The following is a 19,742-nucleotide window of genomic DNA, read 5'->3' as shown; positions in this document are numbered from 1 at the left end:
CATCAATGACATTCCATTCATCCTAAGGTCAGAAGTGGGGATGTTCGCTGATGATTGCACAGTGTTCAGTGCCATTCACAACTCCTTATATACTGAAGCTGTCCATGCCTGCATGCACCAAACCTGGAAAACATTCAGGCTTGGGCTGATAAGTGGCAAGCAACATTTGTGCCACACAAGTGCCAGGCAATGACCATCTCCAACAAAAGAAAATCTAACCATCTCTCCTTGACGATCAACCACATTACCATCGCTGAATCCCCCACATCCTGGGGGTTACCATTGACCAGAAACAGAACTGGATCAGCCATATAAATACTGTGGCTACAAGAACAGGTCAGAGGCTGGGAATTCTACTGTGAGTACTCCCCAAAGCCTGCAGCCTGTCTACCATCTACAAGGCACAAGTCAGAAGTGTGATGGAATATTTTCCATTTGCCTCGATATGTGTGGCTCCAACAACACTCAGGACAAAGCAGCCTGCTTGATTGGCACCCCATCCACCACTTTCAACATTCACTCTCTCCACCACCAGTGCACAGTGGCAGCAGTGTGTACCATCTACCAGATGCACTACAGCAACTCACCAAGCCTTCCAAACCCGCGACCTCTACCACCTAGAAGGACAAGGGTAGAAAACACACCCCTCCAAGCCACACACCATCCTGACTTGGAACTACATCGCGATTCCTTCACTTTTGCTGGCTCAAAATCCTGGAACTCCCTTCCTAAGAGTACTGTGGGTGTACCTACACCACATGGATTGCCGCGGTTCAAGAAGGCAGCTCACCACCACATTCTCAAGGGCAATTAGGGATGGGCAACAAATGATGGCCTTGCTCACATCCCATGAAAGAATAAATAAAAAGTATCTGGAAAGAGTATTTAGGCACTTCATCAGAACTAAAAACTGGAACATTATTCACCCCTTATAAGGAAAAGCAACTTAAAAGGGAAGGACAACAGGTAAAGGTAATCTTGATTTCACTTTTCCTTATTATTATTTCTCCTTTTATTTTCTTCTGGTCAATTATCTGCTGGCTTCCAGGTCTGGCTAAATGGCTATCCCTGAAATGTTAATATGGTTTTTCTTTTTTTCAGATGTTTATGAACCCCACTGTGCAGTTCCAGCACTTACTGTTTTTTTTTAGTGACAAGATTCTGCTATCAGTTTGAGGGCTTAAGAGGGGACAGGGAATTTGCTTAAAATACGCTGGCAGTCGCCCAGCTAGCTGTCAACAGGTCATGTCCTTGCTGACAGTTTCATGCATGGCATAAGGAGAAAACTTGTGTGGCTGATTGTCAGTGCTGCTGAGTTGCTCTCTTTTCGACTTGCATGAACCCTTCCTGAGTTTCAAGAGCACGTACTTAGAATCATACAGTTATAGAATGAGACAGCAGAGAAGGAGGCCATTCACCCCATTGGGCCTGTGCCAGCTCTTTGGCAGCGCTATCCAATTAATCCCAGTCCCCTGCTCTTTCTCCATAACCCTATTTTTTTCCACTTAAAGAATATATCCCCATTCCCTTTTGAGTGTTACTATCGAACCTGTTTCCACCATTTTTTCAAGCAGTACATTCCAGTTCACAACAATTTGCTAGTAAACAAATGTTTCCTCTGCTTCTTTTGAAAATTACTTTAAATTTGTGTCCTCTTATTACCGATTTTACCGCCACTGGGAACAGTTTCTCCTTATTTATTTGTGATTTTGAACACATATCAAATCTCCTCTTCACATTCTCTGCTCTAAGGAGAACAATTACAGCTTCTCCAGTCTCTCCACATTACTGACGTCCCCCATAACTGGTGCCTTTCTAGTAAACCTACATTGCACCCTCCCCAAGGCTTTGACATCCTTCCTAAAGTGTGGCACCCAGAACTGAACATAATATTTCACAATGCTTTCTGCAGACAGTGGGGAAGACTGTCATATTAATCGCTAACAAATAGTTTAAACACTTATAAATTCCCTACACAGAATCATAGAATGGTTACAACCCAAAAGGAGGACATTCGGCCTGTCGTGTCTGTGCAAGCTCTCTGCAAAGGCAGCTCAGCTAGTCCCACTCCCCCACCTTTTTCCAGCAGACTTATAAAATTTTCTCTTCAGGTGTTTATCCAATTCCCTTTTGAAAGCCATGACTGAATCTGTTTCCACCACACTCTCAGGCAGTGCATTCCAGATGCTAACTACTGGAGGTGTAGAAAAGTTTTTCCTCATGTCGCCATTGGTTCTTTTGCCATTTACCTTAAATCTTTGTCCTCTGGTTCTCGACCCTATTGCCAATGGGAACAGTTTCTCCCTATCTACTCTGTTCAGACCTTTCATAATTTTGAACACCTTTATCAAATCTCCTCTCAACCTTCTCGTCTCTTAGAAGGACAACCCCAGCTTTTCCAACCAACCACATAACAGTAGTCCCTCATCCCTGGAACCGTTCTTGTAAATCTTTTCTGCATTCTCTCCAAAGCCTTCACATTCTTCCTAAAGTGAGACACCCAGAATTGGACACAATCCTCCAGTTGAGGCAAAGCAAGAATTTTATAAAGATTCAACATAACTTCCTTGTTTTTATATTCTACATCTCTAGTTATAAAGCCCAGGATCCCATGTGCATTTTTAACCACTTTCTCGACCTGCCCTGCCACCTTCAACAATTTGTGCATGTATACCTCAGGTCCCTCTGCTCCTGCACCCTCTTTAGAATTACACCCTTTAACGTATATTGCCTCTCCTTGTTCTTCCTATCAAAAGGTATCACTTCACACTTCTCTGCATTTAATTTCATGTGTCACGTGCCTACCATTTCTACAGCCTGTCTATATCCTGTTGAAGTCACTATCCTCCTCACAGTTCACAATAATTCTTTTGTGTGTCACAGAGGTGTTGCCACCAAGCATCCAGAGGAAACGGGGTCTAAAAGGAAAACGCAAGACTTGCATTTATATAGCACCTTTCATGACCTCACTAGGTCCCAAAGCACTTTACAGCCAATGAATTACTTTGAAGTGTGGTCGCAGTTATAGTGTGGGAAGCGTAGCAACCAATTCATGCACAGCAAGATTCCACAAACAACAATGTGATAATGATCAGATAATCTGGTTTTGTGATGCTGATAGAGGGATAACACTTGACCAGGACACTGGAGTAATTCCCCTCCTCCTTTTTGAAATAGTGCCATGGGGTCTTTTACACAGAAGGATGCCAGGCAGGTCAAGCTGTCCTAAAAGTGCCATGTTAAAACCTAGTCCCTGTCTGCCCTCTCAGGTGGATGTAAAAGATCCTTTGGCATTTCTTTGAAGAAGAGCAGGAGAGTTCTCCCCAGTGTCCTGTTCAATATTTATCCCTCAACCAATATCACTAAGACAGGTTATCTGGTCATTATCAAATTGCTGTTTGTGGGAGCTTGCTGCGCACAAATTGGTTGTTACATTTCCTACATTAAAGCGCTCACTACATTTCAGAAAAGTACTTCATTGGATAGAAAGCACCTCCCTAAGTTGTTGCCTGAAACGTAAACTCTTCGCAGATATGTTGCAATGCTGATTGATACAGATGGTGCTGTAGAGTGGCCTAGGGGAAAACTGTCACCCCAAGTATCTCATGCAGCACCCCCTCAATTTCAACAACCATCAAAGATGAGGTGAAGCGTTGGACTGCATCATCACTTGTCTGCAGACTCACACCTTCCCTTCAGTCCCCCTTCCCTTCATCCTGACCTGCCACTTATTTACCCCAAGCTTATTCAGCCTTGACAATAGTCACTGATGGGTTGAGATGCCTTTTAATGCTCTCTACATTTTTGTCCTCCTTCTTTTAAAAACTTCCCTCTAATTGTCCCCATCCCTTTAAATTCTCCTCTCATACAAGTGATCTCATCCCTCTGTTCCACATCAGTTTGCATGCAGATGGGTAAACAATTTATGCAAATGAGACTGGATGCGAAAGGGATTCAGGCAAATTAAAACTGCGTTGCAATTGAAGATTAAAATCGCCTCACTGAAAATGAAGGAAATGCCTGGCAGATCAATCATCATCCACAGAAAAAGAATGTTTTTGGGTGAAACTCTTCATCAGAACTAGGAAAGTGCCTCGGTCCAAAACATGAAAGTCGCTCTTTCAGCTGTTGATTGATCTGCTGGACATATCCAGTGTTGATACAGCAAACTGATGTGCTTCAGGTCAGCTATACCTTTGTAGCTAATGTCCTGGGCATAACTTTGTCAATAATTATCGACAAAAACTGTTTGTAGGTCACAAGCAAGCATTGGGTGGATAGGAACTTTTAAATTTATTTACAGGATGTGGGCATCACTAGCATTTATTGCCCATCCCTAATTGCCCTTGAAACAACAAAGGCCATTTCAGGGGCATTTTAAGAGTCAACCACATTGCTGTGGGTCTGGAGTCACATATGGGCTACACTGGGTAAGAATGGCACATTTCCTTCCCTAAAGGGCATTAGTGAATCTAATGAGGTTTTACAGCAGTTTCACAATCACCATTGCTGATACAAGCCTTTTATTCCAGACTTATTACAGTAATTGAAATTATATTTCCCAACTGCCATGGTGGGATTTGAACTTGAATTTCCTGATTACTCATCCAGACCTCTGGTTACTAGTCCAGTAACATAGCCAGCTATGCTACCGTACTGCAATAGTCAGAGAAGTAACAGTAGTAAGGAGGTTGTAAGGAGTCAAGCTTAAATCTCTCAATAAAAATACAAACATCTAGTTCCAAATCATGTCATAAATAATAGTCAAAAAATGAAAGGATAACAACAACTTGGACAAGAGACCAAAAGCTTGGTCAGATAGATTTCAAAGAAGGAGAGAAAGATGGAGAGGCAGAGAGGTTTAGGGAGGGATGTTTAGGATACGTTAAATTAAATCTATAGTAGGATCTCAATATTACATTGCTTTTGTTTTTGATTAATTGTTGAAAAATACATTCCCAATTATATATTCTTTGAAATTATATTACATCATTTTGTTCCCTCAAGAGTATTTTTAAGGCCATGAAGACTACTCTTAAGACCCCGGTCTTCTGTGAGTGCCTCCCAGTCGAATGTTACCATGACTACATAGTTACATAATTTTCATGCACGGGCACAGGATCTAACTCAACATTTTGAACACCGTGCCAGAGGATAAATTGTTTTCTAATTAGGTAATAGTTTCTGAAAACGGTTACACCAGTCTGTACCTCATAATAACTAACACTTCCATTAGGCACCAGGATTAGATGGAATATTCCTGTTGGCAGAGATTTTATTTGACCATTGACCATACTTTTTATTCCAGGCTGTGTGCTTTGTTCTTCCCAGTACTGGTAAGTAATTGGTCTGGTCTTCTGGGACACTGCCTGGCAGATTAATTCCAAAAGGAATGGAATACTGCGAAGGACAGACAAGAAGGCATCATCCAGTAACAACATTTCGCATTCAAAGCATCAAACAATTCACATTGGTTTGTATATCAATTAGTCAACAAACAAATACCAGAGGATGTACAGTGGGGACAAAACAGAGATTGGCATTTTGTTCTTTTTTCTTTGCACTGGGAAACCTGAAATAGAGAAAAAAAGCTCAGCAATTCTGAATGAATCAAAAACAGTTCCAGTTGGATGCTTTTGGATTCTGCAACTGGTTCAAATATAGGGCTGAATTTTGCCAGCCCTCCGACGTGAGGGATCGTGGCGGGAGAGGTCCGCCATGACCCCCGACGCCGGGAAGGCCCATCGCATTTTACCGGCAGCGGCAAGGCCTCGGTGCGGCCTCCCCCCCAACCCCCACCGCTCAACCGCGGAGCCTTCATTTAAATATTAAAATAAATTAAAATAATTGGAAAATAACTTACCTTGACCCGTCGGCCGTCCCACACCGATATTCCGGCCAGTGGCCAGAACTCCCTTTCCTTCGAATCTCCGTTCGGAGATCCAAGGCTTGACACTGGTGGGGAGCGGGGAGCAGTGAAATTTTCAGGGTGGGGGTGGAGCGGGGAAAAATCCTTACATTGGTTGAGGGGATGGTGGGAAGGTGTTGAAGGGAGGCAAAGCTGATGATGGGAAGAAAAGTTTTTTTGTGTGTAAAATACATTAAGTGGTGATGGGAAAGGAGCTTCGATCGGTTAATAATGTTATAACTTTTAGTTTGCCCCCCATGTCACTTTAAAAATGTAAATTGCCGGTACGATGCTGGCACCTGCGCAGTGTCACCGCCCTCTCTACGTCATCCGGGGTGGCTATTCCGACCCTTCCATTTAAATGAGCCCCCGCTCGAGAACAGCAGAGAGCTTATGAAATGCAGCCCATAATTTCCAACAAAAGTTCAAATTTCCTTAATCCTCTTTCTGAAATATCCTGAAATGTGACAGCAACTAAAAAAATAATGATAACCTTACTTAATGATTGGGTTCCAAACTAGAAGTATAAATGTTGCATTACTGATAATGTATTGTTTATACTTTTTCATAAGTTCTCCACGTTGACTTCAGAATCCTTCAAATGCTTGTACAGCCTCAGTCATGCTACGTCAGCAATCTCCTGTAGTTCTGAGCTTTTTATGCGTGTCATTTTTAATTAATTCACTGGATGTGGGCATCACCGGCAAGGCCAAAATTTATTGCCCATCCCTAATTGCCCTTGAGAGGGTGGTGATGAGCTGCCTTCTTGAATGCAACTGAGTGGCTTGCTAGGCCATTTCACAGGGCTGTTAAGAGTCAACCACATTACTGTAGGTCTGGAGTCACTTATAGGCCATACAACTATACGAAATAGGAGCAGAAGTAGGCCATTCAGCCCATTGAGCCTGCTCCGCCATTCAATAAGATCATGGCTGATCTGTTTCTGTCTCGAATTCCGCACTCCCATCTACCCCTGATAATCTTTGATTCCCTTGTCTAACAAGAATCTATCTACCTCCGCCTTAAAAATATTCAATGACCCCCGCCTCCACCACCTTCTGAGGCAGAGAATTCCAAAGTCGCACAACCCTCTGAGAAAACAATTCTCCTCGTCTCCGTCCTAAAAGGGCGACCCCTAATTTTAAAACAGTGCCCCCGAGTTCTGGACTCATCCACAAGAGGAAACATCCTTTCAACTGGGTAAGGATGGCAAGTTTCTTTCCCTAAAGGACATTAATGAACCAGATGGGTTTTTACAATAGGATCAAATGAAAATATCAAAACCGAGATCAATAGATTGTTGTTAGGCAAGGGCATTAAGGGTTACAGAGCTGAGGAGGGAAGGTGGAGTTAAGATATCGATCAGCCATATTCTAGCTGGATGGTGGAACAGGTTTGAGAGGCTGAATGACATACTGCTGTTCCTATGGTCCTAATGACAGAATTTCAGGGACAGCAGATTTGACTCTCTTTACCTTGTTATTTGTATATAAGCACAATTTGGAATGAGCCAGCTGCCAATTGTGCCTGAAATTAGTGTGCACTTGAAAACATTTCTTCGGTTGCACCTTCCAAGCAAGCAACCTCTATCCCCTAGAGAGACAAGGGTGGCAGGTACACGAGAACACTATCACCTCCAAGATCCCCTCCGAGCCGCACACAATCCTAATTTGGGCAAATGTCAGCCAGTCCCTCATCGTCACTGGGTCAAAATCCAGGAACTTCCTCCTTAAAATACAGTGGGTGCACCTACACTACACAGACTGCAGTGGTTCAAGAAGAAGGCCCATCACCACCTTCTCAAGTACAAGTAGAAAACTGTAATAAATGCTGGCATGTCAGCGGCACCCACACCCCACAAATTAAGTTTTATAAAATTTCTGGCTTATGCCCCACATTACTGTACTCTAGGCCAGAACTCCGCTCTAATTGCTTCAAACAAATCTCAGAGTTTCAGGTCCCTGGTGTCCTATATTGAGCCACTTTACCCTTGTTGCTCTTTGTGGTGCTTGATGCAATATTGAGAAGAACGATTAGCATACAAGCTATGATAGAAAATGCAATGTTTGCAAACGGGCCAATTTTCAATCAAGGTCACCACTGTTTCTTCAGCAAGCACAGGAACCCTTAGCAATCTATAGTCATTTTCAAAAATTGCTTATCAGAAACTATGGATGAGCTGGCATATCACACAGCCCTGGTGCAGTACTTCCCTGCTGCTTAGTCCAACCACTCATTCTCCTGAAATATAATGCTGGGTGATGTCACATCTCTGCTACTGTAGCACTAGCTGAATCGTTTGTGGCAGGTTAATGGTGTGGGGAGAACAGGACAGGATTTATTTTGCCCTGCTTCAGCTCCTTAAAAGTGTTTTACTCATCAGATCAGGTTTTGGATTTTTTTTACAAAGTGTATTTACCGAAATTTGTGGTCAAGCAAATATAAAACTTAGGTGACCTACAGAGTTTTCGGGTGAAAGGAAACCTTTCTTTCCGTTGCCTTGTTGAGAGGAGGCCCATATCAAGTGTAAATACTCACACATATCTGTTAGGCCAAATGAGCTGCTGTTTCTGTGCTATAGACTTGCTAGAACTTCATGTAACTTGCTAAAACTGAAATAGTTCCACTGCAAATAACAGGCGTTCTGGGCTGTAGATGACTGGGCAACATTCTTTAGATTTATTGGAAATTAGGAGCTCAACTCTCCCCAAAGGATTTCAACTCAGTTTCTGCCTTGCTCGCCAATCTGAAAGATTGACTTGTAATAGAGAAACAGAGTAGAAAGCATTTGCAGAATTCACCTTTTGGGGTTTATAAACCTGTTAGTAGCAGAGCATCACAAAGTCAGAGTCACGCTCTCTGGAGATTAGCAAAATAAACTGGAAGTGTAGTAAGCATGAAGTTCAGGATGCCTAAATCTGAGAGGGTGTAATAAAAGAAAAGTGCCTGCATGTAGATAGCACCTTTCACAACCTCAGGACATAACAATGGAGTCCAGTCACTTGTCGTAATGTGGGAAGCACAGCATCCAATTTGCATACAGCAAGCTCTCACAAACAGCAATGTGATACTAACCAGATAATCTGTTTTCAGTGATGTTGATAGAGGGGTAACTATCAACCAGGACTGTGGATAATTCCCCTGCTCTTCTTTGAACAGTGCCATGGGATCTTTTACATTCACCTGAGAGAGGAGAAAGGAGATCAGGGGCCTTTGTTTAATGTCTCATCCAGAAGATAATGCCTCTGACAGTGCAGCACTCCCTCAGTACTGCACTGGAGTGTCAGCATGGATTTTCCAAGTCTCTAGAGTGGGACTTGAACCCACAATCTTCTAATTCAGCAGCAAGAGTGTAGACACTGAACAATGGCTGACACACATCCAAACCAGGACAGAATAATTTTACAAAAGAAATAACCACTATATTAGTTGTTATAACATACTGAAAGTATTGATACTAGATTTCCACGTGAAGTAGAGGCCTGCTACCCGACCCGAACCCAACGGGACCCGACGACATGTGTCGGGCTCAGGTCGGGTTGGGCCGAGTCCAGGTCGAGTTGGGTCAGGTCAGGCCAGACACACACGGTAAGTGCCCTGCTGGTAAGTATTGAAATTAAAAAACTTAGCTGAGCTGGGAGTCCGGGATGAAACTGAGTCTGCGCAGCAAGCGAGTGGCATCGCTATGACTTCCTGGAGGTTCCGAGTTGGAAGGTAAGTAAAGGGATGGTCGGATCGAGTAGTGGCAGTTTCGGGTCGGGGCAAAATCGGAGGGACTCAGACCGGGTCGGGCTCGGGTCAGCTGTGGTTCGGTCAGGTTCAGGTTGGGTTCTTTTTGCCGACCTAAAGCAGGCCTCTAATGTGAAGCACGCTGATGTAAATACCATGCAGCATGCAAAGAGATACGATGCGTAGAAAGGGAAAAGGACTTACCTGCTCTTTGGTAATGTGGGTAACTAATGATGATGATTGAGGAAACTGAGTAAACTCAACACTCAAAATGTCCATTCAATAAAAGTAGGAATAAATAAAATCAATATGGTATTGAACTACACAGCTAAAACAGTCCAAGTATGTCACGAATAAAGTGTGCAGTGTTCTCATCCTTGATCCTATCGAATCTTGGTCATCAAGAAACATACAAGTGTTAGGGAAAGTGTGGAGAAGACCTATGAGGCTGCTCGCTGCTATCAGGAATCTGTATGTCAAGGAAAAGACTGGTGAGACTTGGATTTACCAGACGGATAAAGAGGTCTCTGAGAGTTGACCTTATAGAGCTATATATGATAGTTAACTGGTATAGAAAAGGTTAGTTTGGAATATTACTTTAACTTAAACTGGTTGGGGTGTGGGGTGTGGGGAGGGGGGAGCGAGGAGGCAGGGACAAGCTCAAAGCAATAAAAGGTCTTTTAAGGGCTGATATCAGGATGTTCTTCAAACAGAGAGTGACTGACACTTGAACTGGACTTGACAGTGCAGGAGCCAAAGCCCCTACAATCATTTAAGAAGCAATTAGGTGTAGCAATGAGGGTGGCGCAGCAATCTAGATGGCTGAATTAAAATGGGCTGAATGGCCTTCCTCATCCTTAAATATCTTGCAATCATGTTAAATGAGTAAAAACACCGCAGAATGAAGCATAATGCATTTCTGGACATTGGACCCATAGCAAACTACATTCATCCAAAGTTGGAATTTTATTTAGAGATACAGCACTGAAACAGGCCCTTTGGCCCGCCGAGTCTGTGCCGACCATCAACCACCCATTTATACTAATCCTACATTAATCCCATATTCCTACCACATCCCCAACTTCCCTCAATTCCCCTACCACCTACCTACACTAGGGGCAATTTATAATGGCCAATTTACCTATCAACCTGCAAGTCTTTGGCTGTGGGAGGAAACCAGAGCACCCGGCAAAACCCCAAGCGGTCACAGGAAGAACTTGCAAACTCCGCACGGGCAGTACCCAGAATTAAACCCGTGTCGCTGGAGCTGTGAGCCTGCGGTGCTAACCACTGCGCCACTGTGCCGCCCCAATGGTTAATTCTTTCATAGTCATCTAAATTGTCTAATTATGATCAATTTGGATTTCTAATTATAAGAACAGAGGAACAGCAGGAGGCCATTCAGCCCCTTGAGCTTGTTCTGCCATTCAATTTGATCATGGCTGATTTTTTTTTATTCATTCATGGGATGTGGGCGTCACTGGCCAGGTCAGCATTTATTGCCCATCCCTAATTGCCCTTGAGAAGGTGGTGGTGAGCTGCCTTCTTGAACTGCTGCAGTCCATGTGGGATAGGTATACCCACAATGCTGTTAGGAAGGGAGTTCCAGGATTTTGACCCAGCAACAATGAAGGAACGGCGATATAGTTCCGAGTCAGGATGGTGTGTGACTTGGATGGGAACTTGCAGGTGGTGGTGTTCCCATGTATTTGCTGCCCTTGTCCTTCTAGTTGGTAGAGGTCGCGGGTTTGGAAGGTGCTGTCTAAGGAGCCTTGGTGCTCCTTATATCCTAAATCCATCTACCCACCTTGGTAGAATTCAGCTCTGATGTTTCTCGCTCTTCAAATTGTTGTGTAGATGTCAGCCTACATAGTCTTGCGACCTAATTTTGTGAAAGTGACAAAAATGGGCTTGAGTTGGTGCACGGTACAAGTGAGACTTCATAGCAGCTCAGATCAAGACGCACATGAATTGTGTGATGGAATTTGAATAAATTACAGGCACAGAACCAGCTGAGGATTGTAAAATTCAGTGCAGGTGCAGCTTTTAAGGGGATGCAGCTTAAGTTTTGCTGGCAGCCGAAAAGTGGGCTAATTTAAAGGATCACTGATTTGGCTGCTCTACGTACAGTTCCAGTGGATGGGCTTGTGCAGCCCAGTGGAAACCCAATGTTTCAATTGGATCCTTTGTCCATGACACGCATTTGCCTGTGCAACAGTCACTGTACAGTTTGAACCAACTTACATGATAGGACACTATATAAATGCAGGTATTATCAAAGATTAAAATAATAGGACCATTAAACATATTAGAATCATGAAGGAAAAAGAAAGTGATAAACACACTATTAAATTCCAAGAAGTGCAAAATGTATCTACATAGGCATTTTCTTATCTGCTAAATTTCACAGGGTCTGTCATGCTTGGGCCTTTTTCCTCCCTGAACAACAACAACTTGTATTTACATCACACCTTTAATATAGTAAAATGCCCCAAGGTGCTTCATAAGAGCGTTATCAAACAATATATGACACCAAGCCACATCAGGAGATGTTAGGTCAGATGGCGAAAAAATTTAGTCAAGGAGGTAAGTTTGAAGAAGTGGCGTAAAAGAGGAGAGAGATGTTGAGTGATCGAGAGGTTTAGGGTGGGAATTCCAGAGATCAGGGCCTAGACTGCTGAAGACACAGCCACCAATGCTGGAGCAATGAAAATTGGGGATGCGCAAGAGGTGAGAATTGTAGGAGAGAGGCGAGGTCATGGAAATATTTGAAAACGAGGATGAGAATTTTAAAATTGAGGCATTGCCCCAGACTTGGAGCCAATGTAGTCCAGCGAGCACTGGACAGTTGATGTGTGAGGACCTTTCTACGGTTGCCAGCACTCCTACAATACCTTACTGAATTGTTCTTCTTAACCCGTGAGCCAAGGCAATGAGTGTCAGCAGGTTATTGACTGTGAGAGGACAGTATCATAACTCAGCCCCAGGCTGACCTCATCCAGCACCCGTACATGTGCATTTTCCAAGAAAGGTCAATGGTTTTGAAAGCTGTAAAGTCTGCAACTTAAAAATTGAAACTATTAGATCAGGCACTTATTCCCTCAGGACACTATGTGGCATAAAAGCAAGAATGAAGATGGAGGTGTATGATCACTGTATAATATCTGAATTGGTTTTATCTCTGCTGCACAGAAGGATTTACCATATGTCAGTCCAACCATGGGATGAAATCCTTAGCTTACAAAATCAAATACTTTTAAAGCAGTGAATGATTCTGAGTGGAATTGTAGTGGACAAGTAGGGGATCCATTGTTACTCAACCAACTGAGTTTGATCAGAGTCTTCTTCTTCTTTTGCCTCCTTGTCTCGAGAGACAATGGGTAAGCGCCTGTAGGTGGTCAGTGGTTTGTGGAACAGCGCCTGGAGTGGCTATAAAGGCCAATTCTAGAGTGAACGACTCTTCCACAGGTGCTACAGATAAGATTGGTTGTCGGGGCTGTTACACAGTTGGCTCTCTCCTTGCGCTTCTGTCTTTTTTCCTGCCAACTACTAAGTCTCTTCGACTCGTCACTCTTTAGCCCCGCCTTTATGGCTGCCCACCAGCTCTGGCGATCATTGGCAACTGACTCCCACGACTTGTGGTCAATGTCGCAGAACTTCATGTTGCGTTTGTAGATGTCTTTAAAGCGGAGACACGGACGGCCGGTGGATCTGATACCAGTGACGAGCTCGCTGTACAATGTGTCCTTGGGGATCCTGCCATCTTCCATGCGGCTCACATGGCCAAGCCATCTCAAGTGCCGCTGGCTCAGTAAAGTGTATATGCTGGGGATGTTGGCTGCGTCGAGGACTTCTGTGTTGGAGATACGGTCCTGCCGTATCTCCAAGGATTCCTTGGAGACAGCGAAGATGGAATGAATTGAAACGCCGCTCTTGACTAACATACGTCGTCCAGGCCTCGCTACCGTAGAGCAAGGTGCTGAGGACACAGGCTTGATACATTCGGACTTTTGTGTTCCATGTCAGTGCGCCATTTTCCCACACTCTCTTGGCCAGTCTAGACATAGCAGTGGAAGCCTTTCCCATGCGCTTGTTGATTTCTGCATCGAGAGACAGGTTACTGGTGATAGTTGAGCCTAGGTAGGTGAACTTTTGAACCACTTCCAGAGCGTGGTCGCCGATATTGATGGATGGAGCATTTTTGATGTCCTGTCCCATGATGTTCGTTTTCTTGAGGCTGATGATTAGGCCAGATTCATTGCAGGCAACCGCAATCCTGTCGATGAGTCTCTGCAGACACTCTTCAGTGTGAGATGTTAATGTTGCATCGTCAGCAAAGAGGAGTTCCCTGATGAGGACTTTCCGTACTTTGGACTTCGCTCTTAGACGGGCAAGGTTGAACAACCTGCCACCTGATCTTGTGTGGAGGAAAATTCCTTCTTCTGAAGACTTGAACGCATGTGAGAGCAGCAGGGAGAAGAAAATCCCAAACAGTGTAGGTGCGAGAACACAGCCCTGTTTCACGCCACTCAGGATAGGAAAGGGGTCTGATGAGGCGCCGCTATGCTGAATTGTGCCTTTCATATTGTCATGGAATGAGGTGATGATACTTTGTAGCTTTGGTGGACATCCAGTCTTTTCTAGTAGTCTGAAGAGACCACGTCTGCTGACGAGGTCAAAGGCTTTGGTGAGATCAAAAAGCAATGTAGGGGGGAATCTGTTGTTTTCGGCATTTCTCCTGTAGCTGGCAAAGGGAGAACAGCATGTCAATGGTGGATCTCTCTGCTCGAAAGCCACACTGTGCCTCACGGTAGACACGCTCAGCCAGCTTCTGGAGCGCGTTTAAAGCGACTCGAGCAAAGACTTTCCTCACTATGCTGAGCAGGGAGATTCCACAGTCGTTGTTGCAGTCACTGCGGTCACCCTTGTTCTTATAGAGAGTGATGATATTGGCATCGCACATGTCCTGTGGTACTGCTCCCTCATCCCAGCACAGGCAAAGCAGTTCGTACAGTGCTGAGAGTATAGCAGGCTTGGCACTCTTGATTATTTCAGGGTTAATGCCGTCCGTCCCAGGGGCTTTTCCACTGGCTAGAGAATCAATGGCATCACTAGTTCCGATTTTGTTCGCTGTACGTCCAGCTCATCCATGACTGGCAGAGCATTGAGGGCAGCCTCAGTGACAACATTTTCCCTGGAGTACAGTTCTAGGTAGTGCTCCACCCAGTGGTCCATTTGCTTGTTTTGGTCAGTGATTGTGTCCCCTGATTTAGATTTGACGGGGGGCGATCTTCTTGATAGTTGGCCCAAAAGCTCTCTTCGTGCCATCACACATTCCTCTGATGTTTCCGGTGTCGGAAGCCAGCTGTATATGACTGCACAGGTGCTGCCAGTAGTCATTTGCACAATGCCTGACTGTTGTTCGTGCAGCGCTTCTGGCTGCTTTAAGTGCTACGATGTTAACTCGCTGGGGGCTTTCTTGTGCAATGCGCTTAGCGGCTATGACAGGTTCCAGCTCTTCAAAGTGAGATTGAAACCAGTCTGCATTCTGCTTCACACATTTGTCATAGGTGGTCATAGCTGAGTCATAGATGGCATCTCTGATGTGGGCCCACTTGGTCTCTGCATCCCCTGTAGGAGTGTTTTGAAGTGCTTTTTCAAGTGAATTTAGAAACTTATGTAACAGCTGTTGATAAGAAATTCTGCTCGTGTTGATGCGCGGGTGGCCCTTCTGCTTGGAGTGATGCAGCTTCTTTGGTTTGAGTCTAACCTTGCTGCACATCAGGGAGTGGTCGGTGTCGCAGTCCGCACTGTGGAAGCTGCGTGTGATTTGAACACCGTTTAAAGAGGCTCGCCTTGTGACGATGAGGTCCAGCTGGTGCCAACGACGTGATCTTGGGTGTCTCCATGAAACCAGGTGGCAGGATTTAGTGTGAAAGAACGAGTTGGTGATGCAGAGGTTATGATAGGTACACAACTCAAGCAGTCTCTGTTCATTCTCATTCATCCTTTCAATGCCATAGCGCCCAAGGCAGGAGGGCCATGAGTCATGGTCGGCCCCAACCCTGGCAGGAACAGATGTTCGGTATTGCGGATGCTACTTATGATATTATGGAGTTCCTCGTAGAACTGGTCTTTAACTTCAAGTGGAGAGCAGAGCGTTGGAGCATAGATGCTGAGTAGGTGTACTGGACCAGAGGCGGTGAGCAGTCGGATGGACAGAATGCGTTCCGAGCCATTTGAAGGTGGCTCTATCATGCTGAGCAAAGAGTTTCTGATGGCGAAGCCCACTCCATGCTGTCTTGGTTCTTCAGGATCCCTACCCTGCCAGTAGAAGGTGTAGTCTTGCTCTCTTAGAGATCTGCTCGCAGGGAGGTGTGTCTCCTGAAGTGCTGCAATGTCCACATTGAGTCTACTGAGCTCGTTGTTAATGATGGCGGTCTTCCGAGAATCATTGATTTGTGTAAGGTCTTCCGACAGGCCAGGACACATAGTTCTGATGTTCCAGTTTGCAAAACAAAAGGCTGGTACATTCTTTCCTTTTTTTGTCACGCTGTTTGTGCGGTGTTACAGTCCACTTGTCGGGCAATGACCCTCAGCTCCAAGCACCCATTGAAGCAGGTGGACTGTGGCGGGACAGAATCTTATTGACCGGGGGCTGCCCGGTTTGAGGCGGGCGGTAGCTGTCCAGTGAGATTCGATGACCTCTCCCACCGACAAAAGCAACCCATGGCGCCCAATCTCTACACCAATTGAGCTGGGCTTATAACCCGTAACTGATGCCTTCCGTGTTGTTTTGGTCGCTGTGAGGCGACTATGGAGTGACCTCTCCATGGCGCATGCCTGGGCGGATGTATGGAGGTTGTGAGTTGCCCAAACGTCAAAACCCCCCTATCGGCCTTCCTGGTGGGGTCCAAAGGAGTGCAGAGCACAATGTTTGGCACCGGTATGGCTGCAGGAACTGCCGGAAACATGCCAAAGGTGACACATGACCGCCTTCAGGGTTCCGCTCCGGATGTTCTGTCAGGGTTTACTCCTTTAGCCCTGGTCTCTCCCGAGATGCCCACAAGGTAGTGGGGTTGTTGGGGCCCCTGCTCAGGGACAGGTGGATGCTGGTGGGAGGAGGTGGGGGGAGGGGGTGCGGGGGGGGAGGGTGTGCGAGGGGGAGGGTTGCGGTGGGAAGGGGTGGAGGGAAGGGGGTGCGAGGGGGAGCTGGGAAGGGGGCTGCAGGGGGGTAGGGGAGGGGGTGCAGGGGAAGGGGGTGCGAGGGGAAGATGGTGCGAGGGGGGAGCTGGGAAGGGTGTGCGAGGGGGTGGGGGGAAGGGGGTGCGAGGGGGAAGGGAGTGGAGGAAGGGGGTGCAGGTAATAAAACATTTCATCAACTCCCACCATTGTCCTCTAGTGATCTGAATGCTGGTGGGATACCTTCATTAATTGATTAGTAGTAACCAGGCGCTACTCCACACACCACTGACCACCTCCAGGTGCTTCCCCATTGTCTCTCGAGATAAGGAGGCCAAAGAAAGGAAAGAATGCACTTAAGAAAGGACCTCATCGGGTAATCGGGCTCCCAGTGAACCTGTTCGCCTCCATCTGCATCGTCTTCGTCAACAAGTGGATCGTGACCCTGGAGAGCAGGCCAGCCCACAGCCTGCACGGCCTCCTTGATATCAGCGTCCCCCAGGCTGATGCTGTGCTCGTGGTCACCATCCAGCTGATGGTAGATCAGAGTACAACAGTGAAAATGTATAAGAATTTGAAAAAAAACTTCCACAATATTGATTGGAACCTCTTTAGTGCAAATAGTTTGGATGGAGCAGTTTTTGTCAGGTGTGTCCAGGAAGGTTTCCTGACTCAATATGCAGATAGGCCGACTAGAGGGGAGGCTATGTTGGACTTGGTGCTTGGCAACGAACCAGGCCAGGTGGCAGATCTCTCGGTGGGAGAGCATGTCGGTGATAGCGATCACAACTCCCTGACCTTTACTATAGTCATGGAGAGGGACAGGAGCAGACAGGATGGGAAAATATTTAATTGGGGGAGGGGGAATTACAATGCTATTAGGCAGGAACTGGGGAGCTTAAATTGGGAACAGATGTTCTCAGGGAAATGCACGACAGAAATGTGGAGGTTGTTTAGGGAGCACTTGCTGCGACTGCTGGATAGATTTGTCCCGATGAGGTAGGGAAGGGATGGTAGGGTGAAGGAACCTTGGATGACAAGAGATGTGGAACAGCTAGTCAAGAGGAAGAAGGAAGCTTACTTAAGGTTGAGGAAGCGACTCTTGGATAGGTACATGGATGATAGTAGAATGAAGGGTCGGTAGTTAGTTTTATCTTCGAGTAGGTTAAAAGTTCGACACAACATCGTGGGCCAAAGGGCCTGTACTGTGCTGTACTGTTCTAAGTTCTATGTTCTATAATATAAACGTAAGTGTTTGATCTGCTTTACTTCGCATTTTTAAAAATAATTAAAGGGCTTAAAACACACTACAGTTATTCTTTTGAAAGTTGTGAAAGTAATTCCTCTAAATCTAATAGTGATTTGACTGAAATGTGCAGTTTTGCCTGAATTTATTATATTTGTTTCAATGTCCAACTATAAAACCACTTCCAGGCTTCTTTTGTAGCTCAGTCGTGTAATAATTTTCTGCTTAGACAGCTGGTCCAAAATTAACAGTTCACCATTATGGATAAAAAAAAACAAACTTGAATATAAGCATATCCATTAGAGTTACTCAATGTTATCATTGTACAAAGTAATGGATAATGGTGATTAAATAACCATGTTAAACCTTAGCCATGACAGTAAGTAATATTAATTAGCTTGTCCTTAAACACATTCCCGGCATAGTTTATTCCTGATTTCATTTCGAAAAAATAATCAGGATAAAAGAGGTTGCTGCAGATTAGATAAACAAATATAGGAAGAAAATCTCTGCCTCAAGTCAGAAGTAATGGCAAGGTAAGATTAAAGTTCCTCACTTGCAATCAATGGCAAGAAACTGTATCAACACATTTGTACATCAAGTAATGCCACCCTTAATGCCTTCCAATTTTATAATCAGTTTTTCAAATTTGGCCTTTCTTATTATAAAAGTAATTTCTCTCCGGAAACTATCCACCAAAGCTTACATTACAACAGTAATGCTTCAACATAATTCACTGTTTGCGAAGTGTTTTGAGCTGTATTTGAAATATGCGAAGATATTCGGGGGTAGATTTTAACTCCCTTTGCCCAGCGGGCCCCCATTTTCCCCAGAGCTTTATGTTGGGGGTGGATGTCCCAGGCGCTCACCTGAGTCAGGCAGGAGGAGCTTTGTTAAGTTTTGCGAATCATTGTCATGTGACATACATAGAACTTGGATGCACTAACCAGAGTGTCAGAAGTAGCAGAATAAATTTGCCTCTTTTATCTTGATAATTTCCTTGAAATTACATCAGAAAGCTAGATAAGTGCATGAGGGTTAAGGAATTGAAGGATATGTTGATAGAGTGAGTAATGTGACAGGAGGCTCATGTGGAGCATAAACAATGGTATAAAGCAGCTGGGATGAATGGCCTGTGTCTGTGCTCTACATTCAATGTATTCTAAAAGATTGTGTCTATTGTAAAGGGAGTTAATTCCTGAGAATCTCATTCTCAGATCCTGAGGCATTTTTCTCATTAAAAAGTATTGCAGAAACCAGCTGGATGAAACAAAAGTACTTCAATGAGGTGCAACAAACACAGACTAATAACTGCTCGAGTAGAGTACAGCTCTGTTGGGATCAAATTTGGCAATACATATAATTGGGACTGTTTGATTTGGAGAGGATGCAACACCACACAGCTCAGCATGGCAAATTTAACTAAATAAATACTGTTACACGCACAGTAACAACTTAACGCATGACATTTGTATTGTTCATTAGGTTTAAAACCCATCTAAAGGAATTTGCGAGTCCTTTATTCTCCAAACAGGACAGCGCAGTGGTGCAGTGGTTAGCACCACAACCTCACAGCTCCAGCGACCCGGGTTCAATTCTGGGTACTGCCTGTGCGGAGTTTGCAAGCTCTCCCTGTGACTGTGTGGGTTTTCGCCGGGTGTTCTGGTTTCCTGCCAA

The sequence above is a fragment of the Heterodontus francisci genome, chromosome 5 (assembly GCF_036365525.1).
Source record: "Heterodontus francisci isolate sHetFra1 chromosome 5, sHetFra1.hap1, whole genome shotgun sequence".
NCBI classification, from domain to species: domain Eukaryota; kingdom Metazoa; phylum Chordata; class Chondrichthyes; order Heterodontiformes; family Heterodontidae; genus Heterodontus; species Heterodontus francisci.
The sequence above is the reverse complement of the archived record's forward strand: the minus strand, read 5'-3'. Positions refer to the sequence as shown.